The following is a 15111-nucleotide window of genomic DNA, read 5'->3' on the forward strand; positions in this document are numbered from 1 at the left end:
TACTGTTTGTAAAATATTAAGGTTTATAGTGTTATTTTTTCTTAGACAAGAGGTGGATTCCACCCTAAGCTTTTGTTTAAGGCTACGTAAAAAAAAATCAGTTTCAGGCAGCAGCAAATAAAGCTAAATTAGCCTTAATGATTAATTAATTAGAATGAAAGAGTTGTAGTCGACCAACCAAAAAACCATGAACCAACAACGGAACCCTTACATTGCGCTGGGTCTGACATGCACTTGGCCGATTTTATTGTTTCGTTTTTCTAAAAACCCTGATTAATTTTAAAAGCCGCATGTGTACGTAGGTGTGTGTGTGTGTTTGTTTGTTACGCTTTCACGTCTTAGCCACAAAATTTATTTTGAAATTTTTTTTCACCCTATTGTTGCTATGGATACTCGTCACACCTCGCTAACACAAAAAATGTGTTACTGCACATAGTTCAACTTACATTTTTTTACACCGTTCTTTATACTTATATTCTTAAATAAATTATTCAAAAGGTCCGCATTAATAAAAGACTTTTGTTTTAAAATTTCCATGACACTTTTACAATATTCATCATTTCATCCCACTTCAGAAAAGTTACCGAAAGAAAAATAAACTATTCGCCCGATCGCGACTTGGTTTCTTCATTAAAACTCAATTTCTATTCACTGTAATTCCTTTGCGGGCAATGTTTGAGTTTTCATAACTGCGAACTTTGCCAGACCTTTGTTGGTAGTTAAGAGGCGGTATTGAAAAGGTGAAGTCTTAGTTTAATCTATTGTGTTAATGTATATTGTTAGTAATATTAAATAGCGATCGCAGAGGTCAAATTATCCTTTGCTTTTCGCTTCTTCATTCTAGGATGAAAGTTTTTAGTTTTTTTTTCCTCTGTTGTAAAGTACCAATTTTGAAACCTACTTCATAAAATTACGATCTAGCCTACTTATTTGACTAATTAGTGATTTAAGTTTAACCTAAACTTATAATATAGGTATTATTAATATACTAAGATAATACCCAACAACTTAATTTTAGTCTTTCACTAACTATTACGTCTTTAGTCACTTTGTTCACGTGATCTTCCATGTAGCACTTAACACTACACTATCACTAGTCACTAAACACTAACTCAAATGATTTGGTCCGTTTAAGTCTTCTCACTGTATTCGTAAAGTACGTCTTGTAAGTATAGATAATCGTATTTTTATAGGCCAATTTCGTTGTGATTTCTGATAAATAAAACTTTTTCACCTTATTTATTTTAATTATATTTTATTCTACTAGCTAAATGTGTCTCACATTGATGACTATGATCCAAAACTTGGTCGCTAACTATGGACCACATAAGAAGGCTCAGAGTCACACAGCGGGCGATGAAACGAGCTATGTTCGGAGTAACTCTGTGTTTTGTCGGCCTCCGTGGCGCAGTGGTATAAACTTAGACACTATGATGAAAGTATAAACTCCCAATTCCTAGTACTTGTACAAAAGATGTATAAAATTTAATCTCTATGAAGCATAACTTCAAAATTAACATCGTATGTTAATTTAACAAAAGCGAATTTCAGTAATGACGCCATCGGAAGCTGAATAAAATTCCTCATCAATTTTTCGTCCTAACAAACTTGGGATTTCCGATCTGTTGAATATTGAACAGAGAGAATAAATTTTCTATAACACCGGTAGTTGGGAAATCGTCGCGTTTGCCCAAATTGGTAATTTACATTTGGAATTACTGAACTCTGCAAGTAATTGGCTGGTTTCGGCGGCCTCATTGAATGCGAAATTTAATTGTTTATTGACTGACTGATGATGTGTATCGGCCGTCATTTGCAATTCCGTTGTTGGTAAAACCATTCGCTGGCTATTTTCTGTTACATATACTGCCTGGAATTTTCTGTCAAAGTCAAAATTAATAATTTCTTGTAAACACAACAACTTCATACAAGCACTTTTTGAACGTCAGGGGTGTGATTCCGCTATTTTATACTCATCGATGTAATATTCTCCTATAACAATTTTTATTAGAATTGGAACTTTATGCAAAAAAAAATATATCACTAAGTGTTAATTTACACAAGCGGCAACTCTACCGACGACCGCAGTCGACTACAGTCAGCGACGTCTCGGCGGCAGCCAACGGGAGCCAACTTCAGCCGGCGACGCCGTCGCCTGCCGCCGAGACGTCGCCGACTGCAGTCGAGTGCCGTTGGCTGCTACCGAGACGTCGCTGACTACCGCCGAGACATCGCTGACTGCATTCGGCGACGCCGTCGTCTGCCGCCGAGACGTCGCCGACTGCAGTCTACTGCGGTCGTCGGTAGATTTGCCGCTCATGTAAATGAACCCTAACAACGAAATTGCCGTGGAGACCAACAATGTCACAGCGCTGTAACTTTACAGAATGCAGGGGCTGATTATGTTAAAACCCAGTACCCAGTCAAGCTTCGCATTGACTTATTCACTTGAGTACCCTATTGGCATTAATTGGCAGTTAGTTACGCAAGCAGCCAATAAGCTATCGGCGACAAACAGAAACTGTAACCGCTTAATATAAGATTATTTATAGAGGGTTTCAGACGCGCTTTGGTCTAAGAAGAGCCCACAACAAAATCAGCCATGTGGTTTTCTTTAATATAATTTTCTTGTAAGTAATTTAAATTTAAAATCTTTAAATAGTCGTCGTTATCAACCCATATTCGGCTCACTGCTGAGCTCGAGTCTCCTCTCAGAATGAGAGGGATTAAGCCAAACAGTCCACCACGCTGGCCCAATGCGGATTGGCAGACTTAACACACGCAGAGAATTAAGAAAGTTCTCTGATATGCAGGTTTCCTCACGATGTTTTCCTTCACCGTTTGAGACACGTGATATTTAATTTCTTAAAATGCACACAACTGAAAAGTTGGAGGATGCTCCTCCGGACTGGATTCGAACCCACACCCATCGGAATCGGAGGCAGTGGTTAAATCCACTCGGCTATCACGGTTCTGATGATCTTTGAATAGTAGGTAGGTTTAATAAATATACTTTCACGCCGAACAACATCGGGCGAAATTTCAAAACATTATTATACTCTTTTTTAAAGTTTATAAATGCAAGATATAGCCTACCTACTGTGCTATTACCACTTCAGCTTCGTGACGTCATAATTAACAAAAATTGCCTAGAATGGAGCGATTTAAATTGCCTAGGTAAAAGCACCTCTATGAGCGTAGTGCGTACTACTAAGGTTTAATATTCTTCATAGACCAGAATAAATACTTTATTTCTTGTAAAAAAAAGTCGGCAACCCTAGAGCGAGATATACTTTATTTCTTGTAAAAAAAGTTGGCCACCCTAGAGCGAGGGAGCGACGCATGACGTCATCTTTTTTCGAGTCTGCATCTGGCTTCATCGAATTACAAGACGTTGTCACGTCAAAAACGCAGGAATAAGCTAGTACTAAGCATAGTAAACTATGCAAAAGTACATGTTGGAAAACTCGTTTACTTTTGAGTCGGTTCAAAGGTCTACTCTTACAAATTAACTCCCCAAAAGTAGGGCATTTAATATTTATGCGGTACCGTGTTGAACAAAGGTTGAGATCTCGTGTTTTTCTTATTAAATTTTCATGTTTTGTTATAAATAATAGAGGGCTCTCATTCCAGCTCGCTCTTGAGTTGTGTTTTGATGGGGATAACCGGGTTGTATTTTGACCGGATGAAACAACTTGGTTATTCAATTTTATTTACTCTTTCATACTCTTTTGTTTCTATTATTTTCAAGGAGCAGCGTACATGCGGTGCTGCTACATGAATTTTTATCAAACACTCCTACAAATTTATATTTTGTTTTAGTGTAGTATTACGTAATGTTGTGAGCTGGTATCCCAGTGGATATGACCTGTGCCTTTGATTCGAAGAGTGTATAGGTTCATATCCAAAGAGCCGTGATAGCGCCGTGATAGGTGTGGGTTCGAATCCGGTCCGGGACATGCACCTCCAACTTATCAGTTGTGTGCATTTTAAGAAATTAAATATCACGTGTCTCAAACGGTAAAGGAATCGTGAGGAAACCTGCATACCAGAGAATTTTCTTAGTTCTCTGCGTGTGTTAAGTCTGCCAATCCGCATTGGGCCAGCGTGGTGGACTATTGGCCTAACCCCTCTCATTCTGAGAGGAGACTCGAGCTCAGCAGTGAGCCGAATATGGGTTGATAATGATGATGATGATGATAGGTTCATATCCAAAGAGCCTTGATAGCCCAGTGGATATAACCTCTGCCTCCAATTCCGGAGGGTGTGGGTTTGAATCCGGTCCGGGACATGCACGTCCAATTTATCAGTTGTGTGCATTTTAAGAAATTAAATATCACGTGTCTCAAACGGTGAAGGATAAATATCGTAATGAAACCAAGGTTTTTCCGATTAAACTAGAGAGGTCAACATTTGTACTAAATAAACTATTATTGACAATAAGTACTGGGTTTTTTTACAGACGAAACAAAACGGTTAACAATTAATAAAAAATAGAAGGTAAATATTAAATGGGATAATTACCTACCTCCTTGTATATATTTCTTTCAATATATAGAAATAATACCTAAGCGTTTCACGATACTAAATTAATTGTATCCAATCTTCAAGGTTTTTGACCAATTCTATTTCCTTCGGCCATTTTACATTAACTACCAACTAAAGAATACAATAAGGGCTAACTCATTCTAATTATTTATATTTGATATTTTATATTAAATTTATAGTTATACAAATAGCCCTCAAATTTTCCATTAAAGCAATCAATCGCTATTTCCGTAACTTTTGAATTAACGAAAATTTTCCTGTTTCGAGTGGCTTGGGAGTGGAAGAGGCTTTAATTAATAATTAATTTGTCAACTTCTACACAACTTTGAACGGGGAAATATTATTAATTCAAGTTTTTAATATTAGTACCTATACCAATTGGCAGAAAACATAGAACCGTGATAGCCCAGTGGATATGACCTTTGCCTCCGATTCTGGAGGGCGTAGGTTCGAATCCGGTCCGGGGCACGCACCTCAAACTTTCAGTTATGTGCATTTTAAGAAATTAAATATTACGTGTCTCAAACGGTGAAGGAAAACATCGTGAGGAAACTTGCACACCTGGGAAATTTCTTAATTCTCTGCGTGTGAGTAGTCTGCCAATCCGCATTGGGCCAGCGTGGTGGACTATTGGCCTAACCCCTCATTCTCGAGCTCAGCAGTGAGCCAAATATGGGTTGTTAATGATGATAATGATGATATTATTTCAGTTGTACTAAAGTTTTAAAAACCAATCGCCCAAACGAAAAATCACTGTAACTTGATGTAGTAGCTCATGTTTTAAATAGTACACCGAATAATAATTTTATAAAGAAATATTATTTACTCGGAAAATATTATTTAGGACATGTTCTTTAAACATTTGTAACTAATTTTCGGTAAAGAATGTAACCTCAGGGTTATGGGAAATACTCCACAGCACCCTGTATAATAAGTGAAATTAAACCAACTAATTCAGGAAACTATCAAAGTATATGGCTATAGGCAAAACATTGAACATATTTAGTGAAACTCATTTTGGGGTGTTCTATCAGGCGGTAGAGTAAAAACTGGGCATTTGGGGAAGTTTCCCTAATTAAGTCCGTCAGTAGTTCACCAAACATAAGTAATTTGGAGTTTTTGTGGACCCATTCTCTGGAACCCTCGCTTAGGGGCTAATTGTTCGCGGGGTTTTGAGGGTGCTTGTGATAAGTTGGTAACAGAAATGCGACTTTATATTTGATTTGTCACTTAGGATTTATAATTCTGCGATCTCGCTGTTTAACGCGGTCCGTAACCATTGATATAATTTAAAGTTTTATTATGTTACAGGTATCGCCTTTAAACCGATCAGTAAATACAATATATGCAGGTACGATGTTACATTGTTGTATAATATGTTACCTATAATATTATCGCTTTACAGGTCTTTGTATTTAATGAAGTCAGTTGAATATTTTTTTAAGATTATATCTTAAATGAATTAAAAATAGTTTGAAAAAAAAAATAATGGTAAGTACTTACATATCTAATTCAAGAACAACGTCTTATTCCACCTGAAACAAATAAAAAAAAAACATTATTTTTCATATGAAACACACGCAACACATTTATACAAAACTATAAAATGTCTTTTTCTAAAGACATTCAAATAGCAGTGGCTCGCACTCTCGTATTTTTGACGCAATTTGTCGACAAAATGTCTTTTCTCTCTACGAAATTTGTCTTACGCCCTTTTGGTCTACAGGGGTCCAATGTCTCAAACGCAAGCGCCACTAATAGGTAGGTACAGTACCTTCTTGAATATCTTCATCGCCTGATTACTTAATTCTAGGTTGTTGATAACTGTACAGTTATCGGCTCTACAGCTATTGAGAACTGTTCGAAGTCCGTTCTGTCAACTAGTAAACACAAATGCAAACGGTATTTTGAGTGGATCACTTCAGCCGTGACCATGACGCCGTCATCACACAAAACAATTTCCAGTATTTGTTGTTCACCTTTGCTTGCAGATTATAAGTATTAGTCTATACAGGATGCTCGGGAGCTTTTCCCATTATTTTAAGGTGTTAACGAATCCACTTATGAGAGCCGAACTGCATAACTAATATTATTTTAACTAGAATCTTTTTATATTTTCATACAAATTAATTCAAATAATTCCGAATATTCAAGTAACACACGCCTATCTATCCTTGTATTTTAAAATACATAAAGTTGGCTACGTCATTATTATAAGGAAGCGTATACCTAAGGGTCACATTTTAAGATCTATTTACAAGAGAAATATTATTTACCCCAAAAATATTAAGTTTAGAACACATGTTCTTCTTTCTAATTAATTTTCGGTTAAGAATATAACCCCAGTGTTATGGGAAATACTCCCGAGCAACCTGTAAAAGCAATAAAAAAAACGAGAAGTCAAATTGTATACTGCAGTGGTGTTGCTCGCAACTTGAAGGGTTAAGGGATGAACCACACTGGTTAACTCACGTGCCAGTTCAATACACATCGTAGGTATTGGATCACTGGTGATATCACATTAACCAATGCAGTTGAGGGAAACACAGAGATAATAGTTGCGAGACACATTCGCTCAGCAGAACTCACTGTGTATCTCGAAAGTTACACAGTGAGTGGGTAATATCGCCATTTACCCGATGGATTACTGAGTATACACGGACTCCCGATAAATGAGTCATTGACTATGGCTTATATACTTCAAATTGTTAAAAACATCGTTAGCGTGAGTTAGGACTAGACAATAGAGCCCATTCGAAGACGCCACTGTAGATACCTATTTCTTTTGTTAATAAGGATTACAAGAAAGGATATAGAATCCATAGAGAGATCAAGTTTATATATTTTTTTTCGGATTTTCGCAAATCAATTTGAAAAAACACCCAAGGTCTTACAAAATGTGTTATGTTATGAGCGCAGAATACATAAGTAAAATTGATTCACAAAGTCTAAATTATTATGGCGTACCAACAAACAGTAAAAAGTTGTAAAAAATAAGTGTAAGCAAGTGATCATTAGAAAAAATAATTTTAAATAACAATTTATATTTTTTGAATAAATTTGCCATTTCACAAAGTATAATTTTGCGAGTAACTCGCTAACGTATTTGCTAACGCAAGAAAATAATTATTTTCGTCCCCATAAACTCATGGATGTAAATATAATTTAAAAAGTTAAATTGTTTTCTCCTCATTTTTCTTTTTTTTTTTTGGCTCCATAGCTTTATTTCGGCGTCCCGCGGAGGATGAGAATAATTTGAACGGATGATACCCAAAGTTGATATACAGGATGTCCCGTAAATAGCACGACTTTATGGATATATATATACATACTCTATGGATACCTACCTACCTACTCAAGTAACGAAATATATGTTATATAGTTTATATATGTATAAATCGAAATTTTATCGATTTAAGTAATAATATTTTTTCAACAAAACTATGCTTTTCACCCCATGCTTCGACCACGGTAGGCAACTATAAAGGTTGAACCATGATAGCTTTTTATTCTTTGACAGGATTTTTTTTGTAACCGAAGTCGCGGGTATCAGCTAGTAATTTATTTCATCTTTAATATATTTAAATGAATAGTATAATAGCGAAAGGTCATCACGAAATATCGAAAACCGCTTGACATGACATGACAACCGTACAAAGATGAAATTTAACAGGTAGGTGATAAAAAAACTTCGTGAAGTAACCTGCCTGGTATCTGAGAATTTTCTTAATTCTCTTCGTATGTGCTTATTAGCCTAAACCATTCTGAGAGGAGACTCGTGTCCAACAGTGAGCTGAATATGGGTTGTAAAATTATGAATGGTGGGCGAAGTCGCAGGCGTATAATATTTATCAAAAATATACAGATTGATATCAAATTTATCATCTTCTTGATTTAAAACGTTCCCATCCAAAATGTTCCAAAACGGAACCCTAACAACAGCAGACTCGATACATATTGACCAGTTGTTTAATCATAACAAAGGAAAACATAAAAGTAAACTTAATTTACGATCCTTTCAGGCATTTTCCTCAATTTTCCTTATGGCATCTATTATTAAACTATTTTATTTATAAAATGCAGCCCTACCCGTATTCAATAAGGAGGAGGGATATAACTTATTGGTTATGAAAAACCGGTCCGCCATTTTGTGAAAATTTAGTGCTTTAATATAAGTATACTGTCCGTGGTTTAGTAGAAAGCTATCGGGGCAGTAAAATAATTAATCATGTTTTTAATAATATATTTTGCAGACAGTTGGGAAATCGGCAATTACACTTCCGTGCTCAACAGAGCACGTGAAGCCTTATTTCTGTTAGAGTATCAGTCTAGATGACGTGACAGTGATTGTATCATCATTTTGTGGTAAAGGAAACATCTCGAGCAGTTACCAGGACTTGCGAGTAAGCTTGAGGGATCCCTTTATAATGCATAAACACTCACCTTCCCTGCCTGACATGCTCTCCATACACACACTAAACAATTTATGATCAATAATTACAACACAAAATCACTAACGCGACTGGCAGCGTGACGGTGACCACTGATAGCTCCCCTTCACTGATAGCTTCCCTCCACTGATAGCAATAATTATTTATACATAAAAATTAATGTTAATACCACCCGCAATCGAGGAACTTATAACCTGTAGGGTTGTCTGTGTGTTACAAAATACACTCTGACAGATTGTTACGTGTGTAAGAAAAATAAGAACATAATTAAAGTTGAAAGAAAATTAATACTGTAAAGCATGCGAAGGTCACATTCCACATAAATTGCAATCCTTCTAATTCATTATGTAAAACAATTAATTTAATAATTAATGTAATGTACTTTTATTTTTAATTTGTTTTCTCTAACTATGTAATTAACGCATGACATTGAACTCACATGTAGGCTAAAGCCGGATTTATATTCGTCTGACGTGTCGTGTTGTGACACATCAGAACAGAATCGGTGTCATACATTTTGTATGGACGCATCAAAAGCCATCACGACATGTCACAACACATAAATGTAATCGTTGCCATACAAAATGTATGATACCGATTCTTTTCTGATGCGTCACGACACGACACGTCAGACAAATGTAAATCCGCCTTAAGACGCGCTAATAATATGATGCTATAATTTTGTCTATTTCAACTCATTTTAATGAAAAAAATCATAAATATCGCTCTATAACGAGACTCATTGCAATGGACGGATGAGACAAAAAATTATCTTATATTTTAGTAGTTTAAGAATAACTTTATCCGTAAGCCCGCCTATTTCTACTGGAGTAAAGTGGTGGAAATAAGCTCCAAATTCCTGTACCCTGTAGTAATAAAATAAGCAGGTATACGATAAAGATAAAATAATCTACACTAATCTATACTAATATTATAAAGCTGAAGAGTTTGTTTGTTTGTTTGATTGAACGCGCTAATCTCAGGAACTACTGGTCTGATTTGAAAAATTATTTTAGTGTTAGATAGCCCATTTAACGAGAAAGGCTATAGGCTATATATAATCCCCATATTCCTACGGGAACGGGAACCACGCGAGTGAAACCGCGCGGCGTCAGCTAGTATCATAATAAAAATGCAGTTTCAAGCCGTAGAAAATGTTTCGCAAAAGAATGCTAATCAAGCTTCCATTTCAAAAACCTTTTAGCCTGTTATGATTGCTCAGTAACATTGTGTTGTCCTTATTATCTCACCTATTACGTGTATTTTTCTTCTTTGTATTATTTTAAAAAAGGTATTCTCCGAAATCATAAAGCCTTTAGCTGAATTGTTGAATAATGTTTTCTTTTCTATGATAACTACGTAACAATAGCGAAGATAATTGTTTTACTGTACCATTGTTAAAGAGAGATTAACTTTAATTGGTAGCATTTTATGATAATTCTTATCGGAGAACGATTTCTAAACCTACTATATAATTGAAAAAATTGGTTTGTTTGTAAAGAGATTATGCAACGAATTATTTAGCAATAGAAAAGAAGGCTATGGATTTTATTGAAACTCCCCGTAGTTTTGTTAAAAATAGTCTGGAGTGGGAAACGAACCTACCTAATTTGGCTGTAACGCAGATAAATACGCGAGAAAGGTCATAAAAAGCAATTTTATTTACTAGATTCATTGTTGGTAGGTAGGTACTTTATTAATTTCCTACCTACTATTTTATAGCCTATTCATTAATGTTTATTTTAAAAACAACTCTGAGAGCGTTTTTAAATGAAATGGCCGCTGCTTTTATTCGGGCGGCCTGTTCAAACAAAACAAAATACAATTTATTTGGAATAGGCGTTTTGGGGATACATTTATTTAAATGAATTGCCAACAATGATGCTTTATGTACTCGGGGAACCGAGCTGGTCGGCTTTGGGTGCCCTCCATGTCTGCGACTTTAACTAAAATAACATTAACATTAACGCGCGTAAAATTTGATCAAGGCCATATTCGCACAAGACTTAAAAAAGCGATACGTAGAACCCAGCGTTGGCGCTTATATAACGTTTTTATTTCATGGTATATTTCCAACGCCCAAAATTGAAAATGCAACACTGCTCAATAAAAAAGCGTCGTAATTTAAAAACGCTGTCGTCTGAACATATACCTACTTGGGAATGCGTTTGTTTTGGGAAAGCGTACAAATACATTGTACGCTTTTTAAACGTCCGTTAAAAAACTCTCGTGCGAATGGGCTAACACGCGAGTTAGAAGCGCGAAAAGGCTACTGAGTTTGTATTCACTCTCGTTTCTCTACACTTATTAGCGGCTATGCGATTCTAAAGATACATAGCTCTGATAGTAGCTAAGTTATTGAAATGGGTGTAGACAGAAATTTCTACAGCATATTTGCTTTATTTGCATTAGTAAAAACGTTAAAAGACAACTCAAGTCAATTATAATAATCATCAAGAATGACTCTTTATAATGAGTAACTCGAATTTGAATTAGAAACCAGTATGTATGTAGATATTGATAGAAACGCGCGATTTATTTTTATGAACGCCCGTGTATGCTTAGTAGATAAACTATACATTTCAGTTAGGTATTTATATTTTATTTATAACAATAAAAGCTTTATTGGAGTAGAGTAAAAATATAAAATTCACAACGTAAATAATTTAACGGCGAAAAAATTTGAAAATTATGATAAAACAATACCTGCCGCCAACAAATGGACAACAATTTGTGCGCAACAATTGAGTTTTCCACTAAATAACCGGACAGATAACATCTATTTTTAATTGTCGTTATTAAAGTGAAAACATACGGGATTATATTCGGGACTTTTATGTTACGCAGAGTCATTAGGAGGCAAGCGTTTTGATATATTTTAATTATTCTAAATGATTTGATATATGTCTCTGTGCAACGTTTTATAAACGACGCGACCGCGACGGGTCACCTGTAAATAGGTACGAAATAAACAAAGTCTAACATCCCTACACTAACACTTACCCCAAATCCAACCCCTTTGGAGCAACGTGACTCAAAATATCCTTATAAGTCTTTTATGATGGTATTAATGATTCTGGTATAGGTTCTATTAACTTATTAGGATTTCTAAGCTATGGTATTCTACATACCTCTTAAATATTTCTTTTTGGAAACCAGTTCTATAAATTAAAACTTAAAATAAAAAAACACACTTATATCATCAACATTATCAACCCATATTCGGCTCACTGCTGAGCTAGAATCTCCTCTTAGAATGAGAAGGGTTAGACCAGTAGTCTACCACGCTGGTCCAATGCGGATTAGCAGACTTCACACACGCAGATAATCAAGAAAAATCTCTGGTATGCAGGTTTCTCCCGATGTTTTTCTTTTACCGTTTGAGACACGTGTTAGTTAACTATATTTAAATATTAAATAAATATTCATAGTACCTACGCGCAATAAATATTTTAATAACTATAGTTAACACTCGATTTTATGTACATTATAAATAATAAACGACGAACGATTAATGAATTTATTAGTTTTCATACGCGCCTCGATGATAAAATGAATATGCCTGAATGAGCTTCAGATTGGAGAAAATTTAAATACGGCATGCTTTCATAATTCTTGCATTGACTGCAAATTTTAACTCGTGAATTATTTATATTATAACGTGCAAAATATGTTTTTATCTCAAAATAATATTTAACAAATCTTGAATTAAGTATTATTATTTTTTTTTTATAGAAATGATTAATAAATAAATAAATTTATTTATGCAATACATCGCTATTTAGCCTCAAAGTAAGCGTAGCTTGTCTACTAAAATAAATGACGGATAGGTGCTTTATATATTAAATATTCTTTAATTTTATAATGTAAACGACCTAGGCACTGAAAAATAACCAAGCGCGTCACATATATAGGTCCAGTTGTGGATATCGAATCTATCGTTTTGGATGCAGAAGGAACTTGGTGTAACTACTCGTATAGTGTCACTACAGAACCCTAAAAACGCGCGTTTTCGTCGTGCTCCGTATGTTTACAGACGAACTGCGTGTGGTCACGACCCGGTATCTCATCTCCGATTAGAATCGGCCCCGGAGCGATAATCGCCGACCAAATTACACGGAAGCCGATCAGATTACATTTATTGGACATTGGCAGAACACTTATTGAGTTATTAAGCTTTGACATAGGCTTAAGATGGTGTCAGTAATTAGTAAGCATAAAAAATACAGGTTTGTTTTTAGTCGAAGATGTATGAAGAATTTTAGTAAACTATAAACCGACTAAGGAAACATAATGGTATTCGAGTAAGTTAAAAAAAAGTGATTGACAAAGCATACTATATGTACCTACTAAAATTATAAATGTTGGTGTTGTTGTAGAGAGTAATCTCTGGACCTAATAAACTGATTTTGAAAATTCTTTTACCAATAGAAAGCCACGTTATTGGTAAAAGTCATAGGCTATATTTTATCCACGTATTTTCACGGGAACGGGAACTACGCAGGGCCGTAAAAGCGCGGGCCGTCGAGTGGTCTACAATATGCCTTTTTATATTTCATTTTCACTATGTATTGCTTCAAATGTTTGAACCATATATTATATACTTGTTGAGAGAGCTTTTTACATTATTTCCTTCTGCATATGAGAATTATCTCCTCAGTTGCCAATCACTTAGCGGGGAAACCCTATGAAAGACAATGTTACAGATCAAACTTTAAGGGTTTTTAGCGAAGCAGGATCTTACTCCACTAAAATATACATCTCAGAAAAAAGCAACGGTATTTACTTACTCTGTCAACAAGAGAACAAAAGGAATACAAGTACATTCCGAAACAAAAGTGTTTTATGTATCCGAGATAGAAATATGAGTAGAACAAACTAACCGCGGCATTATTCCGGCCGTAAAACCTTACGGAATTCCGATATAAGGAATGGGTGGATTTGGCAGAGCGTAAAAAATTTACGACCGGCATCCTCTTGATCAAAGAGTTTGCGTAATCCCGCCAAACTCTATCCATATAAAGCATATCGAAGATTTCAATCGAAGATAGGTATCGACGAATATCTATCTGTTTCTATGTTTTATGTTAATTGGATAACCATCGTTCCATAGAGCGTCTAAAATCAAAATGGTTGTCAAACTAGAAATATTTGTTATACCACAACAAGAAATCTCAAACGATGTTAAGTGACAATGTATAGCGGGATAATTTAAGAGAAATTCAAAATTCATTTATTTATTTCAAGCAGGCTCAGTTTACAAGCACTTTTGACACGTCAGTTGACTATTTGTAAAGATTCTGCCACCCGTTTGGAAGGCAGATTCTGCTGAGAAGAAACCGGCAAGAAATTCAACAGTTACTCTTTTAAAAAAAACTCATATAATATTATAATTTGCAATTGATGACAACATTACAATTTCTTATAGTTTTACTTCCTGTGTGAAGGTGGAAGCTGATCCAACGGCCTCCATCTTTATCATTAAGGAGTTTTTGTTTATGAAAGAGGTTCAAAATTTGTAAGTACTCTACCAAAATGCTTTTTCAACTCCAATCTACATGAAAATCTAACCTCAAATAAGTAAAATTACCACTTCCATAGCAACGTCCGCCCTTGACCTCCATTTAAAGCTAGAACCCATTAATTATAGTTTTTGCCTTACATTAAGGTAATTGATTGCCGAAACTCCCAACAAGGTCATCGTCATAATGAGTATCGGTGAACTAATATTATTTTGGAAATTCAGCTACTTGTTAATGAGGGTAGATGACAAGCATTAATCTCAAAATATTTTTGTATTATATTTAGACTGAAGTACATTTTAAAACTGAACGTTTGTTACGACAAACGCTCACTCTCACGCTGGCCTAATGCATATTGGCAGACTTCACACCCGTAGAGATTTTATAAAATTCTCAGGTATGCAGGTTTCCTCACGATGTTTTCGTTCACCGTTTGAGATACGTAATATTTAATTTCTTAAAATGCACATAACTGAAAAGTTGGGAGGTGCATGCTCCGGACGGACTTCGAACTATATCCTATGAATTGATGGCAGAGGTCATATCCACTGGGATATCACGGCTCTCTATGAAAACATCTATGCTCAAAT

At 35.3% G+C, this 15111-nt stretch overlaps 1 protein-coding gene across 2 annotated transcripts in view; it reads right to left on the minus strand.

Annotated features, from left to right (window-relative positions):
• The window catches only part of LOC112044634 (hemicentin-2), a 311378-nt gene that overhangs the window by 216316 nt on the left and 79951 nt on the right, over positions 1-15111 (minus strand). For both annotated transcript variants that reach the window (XM_052888013.1, XM_024080533.2), the window contains one exon: positions 6052-6083. The gene's annotated coding sequence lies outside the window, so the exon portion shown is untranslated. The remainder of the gene's footprint in view (positions 1-6051; positions 6084-15111) is intronic.

The sequence above is a fragment of the Bicyclus anynana genome, chromosome 21 (genome assembly GCF_947172395.1).
Source record: "Bicyclus anynana chromosome 21, ilBicAnyn1.1, whole genome shotgun sequence".
In the NCBI taxonomy this organism is placed as follows: Eukaryota; Metazoa; Arthropoda; class Insecta; order Lepidoptera; family Nymphalidae; genus Bicyclus; species Bicyclus anynana.